General features: G+C 47.1%; 1 protein-coding gene across 6 annotated transcripts in view; it reads left to right on the top strand.

Annotated features, from left to right (window-relative positions):
• PIWIL2 (piwi like RNA-mediated gene silencing 2) overlaps positions 1-12,694 on the top strand; it is a 1,076,777-nt gene that overhangs the window by 728,788 nt on the left and 335,295 nt on the right. The gene's annotated exons all lie outside the window — the stretch shown is intronic.

Below are 12,694 nucleotides of genomic sequence, written 5' to 3'. Positions count from 1 at the left end.
TGAACCTCTTGGTTCATCTGACCTTAAGTGGCTTTCCCTTAAGGTGGTGTTTCTGTTGGTTATTGCCTCTGCTAGAAGAGTGTCGGATTTGGGTGCCTTGTCTTGTAGTTCCCCATATCTGATTTTTCACCATGACCAGGCGGTTCTTAGGACTCGTCCCGAATATTTGCCTAAGGTGGTTTCTTCGTTCCACCTTAATCAGGAGATTGTGGTTCCAGCTTTTGTCTCTCCTGATTTGTCTCCCAAAGAGCGGTCTTTGGATGTGGTACGGGCTCTCCGTATCTATGTGAAGAGAACTGCTTCTATTCGAAAGTCTGATTCTCTCTTTGTTTTGTTTGGATTTCACAAACGTGGCTGGCCTGCTCACAAGCAGACCCTGACCAGGTGGATCAGAATGGTGATTGCTCATGCATATGTGAAGGCTGGTCTGTCAGCTCCTGTTCACATTACGGCCCATTCTACTCGGTCTGTTGGACCTTCTTGGGCGGCCCAACGTGGTGCGACCCTTTATCAATTGTGCAAGGCGACTACGTGGTCCTCGGGGAACACGTTCATAAGGTTCTATGCCTTCGATACTGCCGATTCCCAGGATGCTTCCTTTGGACGCCGGTTCTTGTTCCCGCTACAGTGCGTCCCCTCCCATAAGGAACTGCTTTAGGACATCCCCATTGTCCAGACTTGTGGAGCCCAGTGTACCCCGCAGCAGAAAACGAGTTTTATGGTAAGAACTTACCCTTGTTAAAACTCTTTCTGCGAGGTGCACTGTGCTCCACAAGGCGCCCACCCTGACGCACTTAGCTTCTTTGGGTTGATATGGCATTAGCCGCTGACACTTCTCTTGTCGTGAGAGTGTGGTGTATGTGGCTACTAACCGTTATCGTCTCTTCCTGCTACTGCATTGGGCTGGTTAACTAAACTGAGCTCCTGTGCTGGGAGGCGGGGTTATATAGGAGGCGGCGCTATGCATTTTGGGAAGAAGGTCAAAGCTTTGAGCCTGTTGGTGTCTCGGATCAAGATCCTACTCTACACCCCATTGTCCAGACTTGTGGAGCCCAGTGTACCTCGCAGAAAGAGTTTTAACAAGGGTAAGTTCTTACCATAAAACTAGTTTTTATACTTAACCATCCACGTGGACTTCAATTCGGAATAGTAAGCTGTGTCGCTCAGAGCGGGGTACCTTGCCCGAAGCATAATGAGCGGACACAGTACACTAATTAGGGTTCCACGTGCTGCAAGGTAAAATTTGACACCAAAAAACTTGGGAAACTCATGTCAACCATTTCATGTGTCGACCATTTCTGCGTTGACCTTTTGACCCCATCGACCTTGTGCATGCCAACCTTTTGACCTATTACACCATAACCATGTATCTTACTTAGTTTGGCACTAAAATGGTTCAAACTAAGCTCCTAACCCCTCCAACCTCCGCAACTCTTCAGTCTTGGTTGTAGTGTCTTGGAGTAAAGGCACACTTTTTCCACTAGATTTTAAGTTAGGTTTTATTTCTATTATTTTCTTTTTCTTTTTTCTTTTCTTTTTTTCAGATTTTTAGTAGAATCTTCTCTAGAAGTTCAAGATGGATTGCGTTACTGTCATCAGCACCATGGAAGCCAGGGAATTTTTGGCTTCCATAAACATAAAAGATGCTTACCACCATAATGCCGTATGAAAGGGTCATCCTCACTTTCTAGGGTTTGCAGTAGAAAACTGAAATTTTCAGTTCCAACCTTTTTTCCCTTCGATCTCTCCATGGCTCCTAGGGTGTCATGAAGGTCACGGCACATATGGTGTTTTTGCTGAGATGTGCTGGAATCACCATTGTGCCATATCTGTATGACATGTTACTCAAGTCCCTTCCACGGCAACATCTGCATCTGACGTTGGACACACTTCAGTCTTTTGTATGGATCATGAACTTTCCCAAGTTCAATTTAGACGAAAACTCAGTGCTTGGCACTTTCTTTTCCAATATTATAGACCTTAAGCTGTCAAGATAGGGACACCCAATCCCGGAAAAAACACTTCGAAAAAAGAAAAGACAGCACTGGAAATATATTAAAATTACTTTTAATCCAAATGATTATTCATAACATGCCAAAAAATTAAATACACATAAAATAACCAGCCAGTATTTATAAACAATAATTGTATATGCCACTGTTTTGCTTCCAGTAGGTAAGATTAATATATTTTAGAAAATCCCCAGCTGATGTTAGGTATTATCCTCCAACGGGAGTAGTATTTAAAATGGGTTAATTAGAGCATGGAATAAAAGCACTGTCCCAGAAGTTTTGTTATTTAGTTAGTTTGTTAGTAATAAACTTCCAGCAGTAAACAAATAGGTAATATCACATGTCCTTACTCCGGGCCAGAAGCATTATAGCCCATTGTCAAGCTAGATGGTATATGTGCTTCTCTGGTTTCTTGTTTACCTAGACCATTCCAATGTCTCCCGGCTGGTGGTACAATCCACAGAAATTTTATCAGCCTTATCTGGAGTCCCAAAAGGAAATGTTTTTTTCTCAGATGGTATTTAAGCCAGGGGCAGCCGGTACTGGTAGCAGCAAATTCCTTTACGCATTTCCCCACCTTGTTACTTTTATCAGCGGCTTTCTCAGAATTGATCATTTGTGTGTATGTCATTTTGTTTTCTCTTACGTCCTAAAGGAAGCTGGGGTCCATATTAGTACCATGGGGTACAGACGGGTCCGCCATGAGCCATTAGCACTTCAAGAGTTTAATAGTGTGGGCTGGTTCCTCCCTCTATGCCCCTCCTACCAGACTCAGTTTAGACAATGTGCCTGGAGGAGCCGGTCACAGCTAGGAAAGCTCTACAGAGTTCTTCTGGTAGAGCCTCCCTGTGGCGGGGGGGGCAGTGTCCGCCCCGCATGGTCTTAAGCCACTGCTTCCGCTGGCTGCACGGTGGCTCCAGAGTGGTCTGATCGCGCCCCGCCGCAGGGGAATGCTCACCCCGTAAGCAGGCCGCCACCCCCTCAGAAGCTGAAGTGTGCGAGTCAGTCACTATCCCCCCATGCAAGCGGGGGGACAGTGTGAAGAGGGCGGCTACGGGTCAGGAGCGCGGTTGTTCCCGCGCTCCTGGAAGGCTCAGCGGTACCTTGGTGCGGCGCTTGGGAGGGAGCGCCCTGAGCCAGCTCCGGACCCTGCACTGGTTTTCTTCAGTGTGTCGGGGTCTGCGGACCCAGGTCAGCATATTCCTCCTGCCAGTATCATCATCTTGTGAGCGGGAAGACCGCGCCATTGAAGGGGGCAGAGTTTCTCCTCAGAGCGGGCTCGGCAGCGTTCAGCGGCATTTTTCCTGCCTTCAGCCACGGTTCACTGGATCCAGGTTCCACCAGAGCTTTCTCCAGCAGTTTGCACGGTACCAGGGGGCTGTAGAATGGGGGGGGGGGGGGCTTCTTAAAGGCTGTGTCACCTATTAAGGAACACAAGTCAGCGCTGGGAAGGGGCTCTCTTTGCCTGAAAAGCGCTGTGTGTGGGTTGTCTCCAATCTGTGTAATACCCTGTGTGTTTGTGGGGTGCTTGTGTGTGTGTGTGTGTGTGTGTGTGTGCAACATGTCTAGGGACACTTTCATATTCTGCTGAGGATTTGTCTTCCCAGGAAGACTCCATTCCATGTAATCAGGATTGCACTGTTTTAGCCCAGATTCCAGCTAGAGAACCAGAATGGTTAGTCTCTCTGAGGGGGACTATTTCTCAGATTTCTGATAGGGTGGCTAGGACTGAGATTGCCACTCAGGTCCTCCAGTTCTCTGGTGGTATGGTCTGATCCTGCATCCTCGTGGTCCCCTGCGGTACTTTCTAATAAGCGTGCACTTGCAATTATGCAGGATGACACGGACACCGACTCTGACACTGCAGACGGTGATGGGGATGTGTAGCGGGGGACGGCATCGCTTGCCAGGGGGATGCAGTTGATGATTGAGGCTGTTAGGGATGTTTTACACATTTCAGAGACAGCTTCGTAACAGGTGGAGGAGGCCTTCTTCACAGATATTAAGAAGCCACCACCCCCACCCCCCTTCACTTTCCCAGCATCCAAGGAATTGAATGCTATCTTTGAAAAGGCATGGGAAACTCTGGAAAAGAAATTCCAGATTCCCAAGAGAGTCTTGGTGGCTTTTCCCCCGCCGATAGTTTACGCCTCTGTATCCAGGCTGTCCAGACAGGTAGTTTTACTGGTCCCGGGATCTACCGCGTTAAAGGACCCGGCAGATCGCAAGGTGGATGCTACGCTGAAATCCATTTACACGGCTTCGGGGGCTATATTGCGGCCTACTATAGCCTGTGCTTGGATTGCTAAACCTATTGCCAGGTGGTCGATCACTCTACAGGAGGAATCGTCTACGCTGGACAAAGGTGACGTTGTTTTGTTTTTGCGTAATATTCTGGATTCTGCAGGGTTTCTGGTGGATTCCATGAAGGACCTGGGTTCCATGGCTGCGGGGATCTCCTCCATGTCGGTCTCGGCTCGAAGAGGTCTCTGGCTGCGCAACTGGTCTGTGGACGCGGAACCCAGGAAGTGTGTGGAGAGCCTTCCGTACAATTGTCAGGCTCTATTTGGGGAGGCGCTGGATGGGTGTAGTATGGTATGCCGACGGCCGTGCTCCCGGCGACCAGCATACCGGCGCTGGGAGCCCGACCGACAGTGTGGCGAGCGCAAAGGAGCCCCTTGCGGGCTCGCTGCGCTCGCCACGCTGCTGGCATGTTGGCGCTACGCGCGCCACACTATTTATTCTCCCTCCAGGGGGGTCGTGGACCCCCACGAGGGAGAATATCTGTCGGTATGCCGGGTGTCGGGATCCCGGCACCGGTATACTGTGCGCTGGGATCCCGACATACGGCATACTGAAGACCACCCGCGCTGGATGCGCGGATTGCCACGGCTACCGCGGGTAAGTCTCCTTTTCTCCCCTCAGCTGCACCGGCTTCGAAAAAGCCCATTTCATCTAACACGTCACAGTCCTTTTGGGCCGCGTGGCCTAGGAAGAATAAGCCTTTGAACACCTTCAGAGGTGGTCGTGCCAAAGGAAAGAAACCCGCTCCCGCAGGTTCCCAGACCCAGAAGCCCGCTTCTGATACCCCTAAGTCCTCCGCATGACGGTGGACAGCTAGGCCTGGAGGAAGGTCAGGTGGGGGTGAGACTCCGGCAGTTCAGCCACGTCTAGGTGTCGTCGAGTCTGGATATAGTGTCCAGGGGGTACAGACTGGAGTTTCAAGAGCCCCCTCCTCCCCGTTTTTTCAAGTCAGGCTTACCAGCGCTGCTGGCGGACAGGATAATTCTTCTGGAAGCCATCAGGAAATTGGTGTCAGAGGTCATTGTTCGGGTCCCTATTCAGCAACAAAACAAAGGTTATTATTCGAACCTTTTTGTGGTACCAAAACCGGATGGTTCGGTACGGCCTGTTCTAGGTTTAAAGTCTTTGAACCCTTATCTCAAGGAGTTCAAATTCAAGAATGATTCTCTGAGAGCTGTCATTTCAGGGCTGTCGGAGGGGGGAGTTCCTGGTGTCCCTAGACATCAGGGATGCTTACCTCCACATTCCCATTTGGGCGCCGCATCAAGCTTATCTCAGGTTTTCGCTGATGGACGATCACTATCAGTACCAGGCGCTGCCGTTTGGCCTCTCAACAGCACCAAGGATCTTCACCAAGGTGATGGCGGAGATGATTGTTCTTCTCCGCAAACAGGGGGTGAACATAATTCCATATCTGGACGATCTCCTGATCAAGGCGTCATCAGGGGGAGAGGTTGTTGCGGTCCATCGCACTCACGACACAGCTGCTCAGGAAGCACAGTTGGCTCCTGAACCTTCCAAAGTCTTTCCTGGGAATGATCATCGACATGGAAGTGCAGAGGGTATTTCTCCCGGTAGAGAAAGCATTGGTGATTCAAACAATGGTCCGGGATGTCCTACGGCCTACCTGGGGAAGATGGTTGCCGCCTACGAGGCTCTGCAGTACGGCAGGTTTCATGCTTGACCTTTTTCAACTGGACCTCTTGGACAAGTGGTCGGGCTCTCACCTACACATGCACAAGAGGATACGCCTGTCTCCAAATGCCAGGATTTCACTCCTCTGGTGGCTTCAACTTCCACACCTTCTCGAAGGGGCGAAGGTTCGGAATTCAAGACTGGACCCTTCTGACCACAGATGCAAGTCTAGGTTGGGGAGCGGTCGCTCTGGGCAAGAGTCACTTCTCCCAATAAACATCCTGGAGCTCAAGGCCGTTTACAACGCCCTTCTGCAAGCAGCACACCTTCTACAGGATCAGGCTGTTCAGGTGCAGTCGGACAACGTGACCACAGTAGCCTACATAAACCGACAAGGCGGAACGAAGAGCAGAGCTGCCATGGCAGAGGTGTCAAAAATTCTCATCTGGGCAGAAAGGCACGTGGTGGCAATGTCGGCGAACTTCATTCTGGGCGTAGACAACTGGGAAGCAGACTACCTCAGCAGACACGATCTTCATCTGGAGGTGTTCGAGGAGGTAACCGGTTGGTGGGGGGTTCCTCACATAGACATGATGGCCTCCTGCCTCAACAAGAAGCTACGGAGGTACTGTTACTGGTCAAGAGACCCACAGCCAGTGGCGGTGGACGCACTGGTAACACCTTGGGTGTTCAAGTCAGTGTATGTGTTCCCTCCACTTCCTCTGGTACCAAAGGTTCTTCAACTCGTGAGAAGAACAAAGGTTCTGGCAATCCTCATTGCTCCGGACTGGCCAAGGAGGGCTTGGTACGCGGATCTGCTGGATCTTCTGCTGGAAGATCCACGGCCTTTGCCTCTTCGGGTGGATCTGCTTCTGCAGGGGCCGTTCGCTTATCAAGACTTACCACGGCTTCGTTTGACGGCATGGCGGTGGAACGCCAGATCTTTGCTCGGAAGGGTATCCCGAATGAGGTCATTCCTACTATGATACAGGCCAGGAAGGGGGTAACGTCTAAGCATTACCATCGCATTTGGAAGAATTATGTCTCTTGGTGTGAGGCCAAGCAGTTCCCGGCGGTGGAGTTTCAACTGAGACGTTTTCTCCTTTTCCTGCAAGCAGGGGTGGATATGGGACTAAGACTGGGTTCCATCAAGGTCCAGATCTCTGCTTTGTCCATCTTCTTCCAAAAATATTTAGCTGTTCTTCCTGAAGTTCAGACCTTTTTGAAAGGGGTTCTGCACATTCAGCCTCCCTTTGTGGCGCCTACGGCTCCATGGGATCTTGATGTGGTGCTGCAGTTCCTACAATCTGCTTGGTTTGAGCCTCTACTGGAGGCTGATCTCAAGTTTCTCACGTGGAAGGCGGTCGCCTTGTTGGCCTTGGCTTCTGCACGAAGCGTGTCGGAATTGGGGGCTTTATCTTGTAAAAGCCCCTATCTGATCTTCCATGAGGACAGGGCGGAACTTTGGACTCGTCCACAGTTCCTACCTAAGGTTGTGTCGGCTTTCCACATCAACCAGCCTATTGTGGTGCCAGTGGCTACTGACTCCTCAATTACTTCAAAGGTCTTGGATGTAGTCAGGACTTGTAAGATTTACGTGAAGATAACGGCTCGTCACAGGAAAAGTGACTCCCTGTTTGTCCTCTATGATCCAAAGAAAATTGGATATCCTGCTTCTAAGCAGTCGATTTCATGCTGGATCATTTTCACTATCCAGCATGCTTATTCCTCGGCAGGATTGCCATGTCCGAAATCCGTAAAGGCCCCTACTCGTAAAGTGGGCTCTTCCTGGGCGGCTGCCCGGAGTGTCTCGGCGATACAACTCTGCCGAGCAGCTACTTTGTCGGGGTCGAACACGTTTGCCAAGTTTTACAAGTTCGATACTTTGGCCTTTGTTGACCTCCAGTTTGGCCAAGCAGTGTTGCAGGAGCCTCCGAGCTCTCCCTCCCGTACTGGGAGCGTTGGTACATCCCCATGGTACTAATATGGACGCCAGCATCCTTTAGGACGTAAGAGAAAATAGGATTTTAATTACCCGAAATGGTAAATCCTTTTCTCGTAGTCCATAGAGTATGCTGGGCACCCGCCCAGCGCTTCGTTTTCCTGCATTGGTTATGGTTCAGTGTTACCTGGTTCCTAGGTAAGTTCTGCGTTATTTATGTTTCAGCTGTTACTGAGTTCCGGCATGTTGGCCGGATTTTCATGTTTGTTTGTGCTGGTATGAATCTCGCCACTATTTGTGTAATACCTTCGCTCGAAGTATGTTGTCTCCTCGGGCACAGTTTCTAGACTGAGTCTGGTAGGAGGGGCATAGAGGGAGGAGCCAGCCCACACGATTAAACTCTTAAAGTGCCAATGGCTCCTTGTGGACCCGTCTATACCCCATGGTACTAATATGGACCCCAGCATCCTCTACGGACTATGAGAAAAGGATTTATCGTTTCAGGTAATTAAAATACAATTTTTCCGAAGTCCAATCTCCACCTCTCTATAAGTATGAGCTTCCTACTTGACACCTGGTGTCAGCAGGTCTTTCTTCACTTGCAGAAGGTTCAGGACACTCAATCCAGATTTTATGTTGTTTGTTCACTTCTGGACAGACAGATGTCCACGACTGTGTCTTCAAACTAGTCAGTCCCTACTGTGGTGACTACACGTTCCGAATCTGACCAAGTGAAACCCTTTTAATTTGTAATTGTGTGCTTATCACCACGGATGCCAGTCTGACAAGTTTTGGTCAGTCATTCATCATCACAGGGATCCCTAAGGAATCTGCTCTACTTAACCACCACACGGTTCATCCAGGAGAATGGGAGCTTCACAAGAAGGTGTTTCTGGAGCTCATGGTCATATGGGGAGGATCTGACATAGCACTTATTGCCTCCTGCTTGCACAGGAAACTATCTCTGTGCGGCTCTCAGTCAGTGGACCCCACAAGCACATAGAAACACAGAAACATAGAATTTGATGACAGATAAGATCAACTTGACCCATCTAGTCTGCCCAAGTACATACACACACAAAAATTACAAAAATCCGTAATAGCACCAAGTAAACACTTTTGTGTATATTTATTAATAAATTGATTAATTTATACCTTAAATTTAATTGCAGCAATCCTTATGAGACTGTCTGCTTCTTGGGACTAAGAGGGGGAAGTAGTGTCCACCCTGCGGGGTCTGAGCCACTATTTCCGCTGACAGGACACTGAGCTCCTGAGGGGATCGAACGTTCCCCGCCACAGGGGATCGCTCACACCAGCATGCCGCCACCCCCTTAGAGCCAGAAGATTGGTGGTGAGTTAGTCACCGCCCCCCCCTAGCAAGCGGGGAGCCTGTGTGCGGCTACAGGGTATGGAACGCAGTACTAACTGTACTCCGGGGCTCAGCGGTACATAATGCGGCACTGTGAGGGGCGCCCTGAGCCAGCGCCTACACTGGTCACACAGCCTGTCGGGGTCCCGGGATCTATGCCAGCATAAATCCTCAGGCCAGTATAATCCTATGAAGAGCGGGAAGATGGTGCCTTTAAGGGGGCGGAGCTTCTCCTTAAAGCGGACCCAGCAGCGTTCAGCGCCATTTTCCTGCCTGCAGAAACGCTGTCAGTGATGTGCAGTCCCTCCAGAGCAACTCCAGCTATCTCACGGTACCAGGGGTTGTAGAAGGGGGGGGGGGGGGGGGTGAGGCTGTGTAATGACTGTGTAACCTATTAAGGTACACAGTCAGCGCTGGTTTAGGGTCTCCCTATACCTGGAAAGCGCTGTGTGTGGTTTGGCTCCAATCTCTGTTTCTCTCTTTCCATTCTTGGGGGTGAAAGTCTGTCTGTACTCCCATTTGTGTGTGTGTGGAGTAAAACACAAATATTTGGACGCTGCCACTAAAGTACTATGATGTTTAAATCACTGATTTAGGGCTGCTGATTCACTAAGAGGTCACTGTCAACCTCACTGAGGATTTAAAAAGTATATACAATAAATGAAGCGCTGTCCAAATCAGTGTATATTTAAAAAGCACACAACATTTCATAAACAATACATAACAAACATGTATCACACGGCCGGTGTCTAATAATTAAAAACATCTTTAAATTTCATATAGTCACTCCGGAGTTTACTACGCTTAATTAGTGCACTATGGATTAGTAGCAATTCATCACACCCATAACAACAGGCTTGGAATGGTGGAACTGTTCAAAGCATAAAGATTCAGTCAGCTTTTAGAAAGTGTAAAAGTTCAAAGCAAGAAGCTTGTTAATGCAAAGCATGTTAGTGCAGAATTCCTTTTATGCAATGAATATATCCACTCTATCTGCTTTTACAGCTTAAGGCAAGATGATATACTTAGCAGTGGCCACGCTGGGTTTACAGCAACTGTGCGTGTCTTCAGACCTAGATGGTAATTGTACAGGGTGACGTCTCACTCCTTTTGCTCGATACCGGTCCTCACGCTGTAGAGCTGTTAAGATTGAAATGTTCCCAGCCAAGGATAGCACTCCCCTTACGCGTTTCTCCGCCTCTGTATAGCTCAGCGGCTTCCACACTGGCTCTGAATTTAACGGAGAACAGGCGCCAACTCCCCTTCCTGTTTCCGTAACTAGCGCATTCGCACTCTGTGCGTTCCAGTCATGCGTTCCACCTTTGTTTTAGACGGTTGTCATAGTTACATTTCCTGTTCACATCTCCCGTCCTTATATATCAATTGGCGTTTCTCTGCTATTTGAAATGAGACAGTTATTTGACTTAATTAAATTATACATCATCATAGTACTTTTCTATACCGCTGATAAAATCCATCTAATATTAATTAATAATAAAATAGAGACAATCATTGAGAAATCGATGATTCCAAAATGAAATGTATATATAATATATATATATATATATATATATATAGAGCGAGAGAGAGAGAGAACCTGTAAGACTTGTATCACATAGACAATGAATAATTCATGTCAGAAGTTCATGAGGTAATATATATATACATTTAGCGTACCACATATATCAAGATAAAATTCTCTATAGATAACCATAATATTTGCAAGTATGCCAAACAAGTCATATAGATCAAGCAATTAGATTAATTAACTGATTCATAATGACATCAACATTACGATACTGTGTACATATATATATATATATATATGAATTTTTTCATTTATCCTTAATTCACCTAATATCTAGTTTAATCCAATTTAGTCTATTATTTATAACTATCCTAATTCATTTATTCCATCATTCATTGACCCCATTTGGCTTAATAATTTTAGATCATATATTGAATGGATATATTGATTAGGATTATTGAATGGATAAGATCTTGGTTGAAGGATAGAAAACAGAGAGTTGTGGTAAATGGAGTGCATTCACAGGAGGGAAATGTTACCAGTGGAGTACCCCAGGGATCTGTACTTGGACCAGTGCTTTTTAATATCTTTATTGGTGACATTGCAAATGGCATTAAAGGAAAAGTATGCCTGTTTGCAGATGACACAAAGGTATGCAACAGGGTAGACACACCAGGTGGGGTAAAACAAATGATTGAGGATCTAGGTAGACTAGAGGAATGGTCAAGACTGTGGCAATTACAGTTTAATGCCAAAAAATGCAAAATCATGCACTTGGGTCTCAAAAATCCAAAGGCTAAATATAGTATTAATGGCACTATACTGGAAACTACTGAGGAGGAAAGGGATCTAGGAGTCACTATTTCAGATGACTTAAAGGCAGGTAAGCAATGTAACAAAGCAATGAGGAAGGCTAGTCAGATGCTTGGCTGCATTGGGAGAGGAATCAGCAGCAGAAAGAAAGAAGTAATAATGCCACTGTATAGGTCATTGGTACGGCCTCATCTAGAATACTGTGTTCAATTCTGGAGGCCATATCTTCAAAAGGATATTAATACATTAGAAACTGTACAAAGAAGGGCAACTAAAATGGTGCATATGGCCTACATCACAAAACATACCCAGAAAGACTAAGAAATCTCAATATGTATAGTTTGGAGCAGAGAAGGGAAAGGGGGGGGACATGATAGAAACTTTCAGATATATCAATGGTTTTAACAAAGTCCAGGAGGGAAACATTCTCCAAATGAAGAGAAGCAATAGGACACAAGGACATGCACTGAGACTGGAGGGGGGGAGGTTCAGGGGAAATTTGCGGAAAAATTACTTCACAGAAAGGGTAGTGGACAAGTGGAATAGCCTCCCATCGGAGGTGGTAGAGGCTAAGACAGTAGAGAAATTTAAACATGCATGGGATAGACATAAGGATATCCTTACAAAGAAATAAGGATCAATTAAGGTAAGAGATAAAAAAAAAAAAAGGGGGGGGGGGCAGACTAGATGGGCCAAGTGGTTCTTATCTGCCGACAAATTCTATGTTTCTATGTTAAAAATAATTATATTATTTAATTCTACCGTATCATTTAGTCCTTGCGGCTTCAATGTTCATAATCTAAAAATCCAGAAGGCTTTACGCTTGCAGAGCAAGTTGAAGCGATCGCCCCCCCCCCCCCTCTGCGTCACTCCAATCTGCTCAATGCCCCTAATATTAATCTTATCATAAGTGCCCTCCGTACAGCTTGATATATGATTCGATAGACAATGTGACTTTAGATTTTTTCTTATGTTCCGCTTCGGCTCCATGAATCTCGTGTCCTTGTGGTGCCGCAACCACAAGTACGTACATATATTTCATATATAGAGCTGCAATTAATAAAATCCTTAATAATATAACATTCATT

This window comes from Pseudophryne corroboree, chromosome 6, assembly GCF_028390025.1.
Source record: "Pseudophryne corroboree isolate aPseCor3 chromosome 6, aPseCor3.hap2, whole genome shotgun sequence".
In the NCBI taxonomy this organism is placed as follows: domain Eukaryota; kingdom Metazoa; phylum Chordata; class Amphibia; order Anura; family Myobatrachidae; genus Pseudophryne; species Pseudophryne corroboree.
This window is presented reverse-complemented; position numbering and strand designations above follow the sequence as displayed.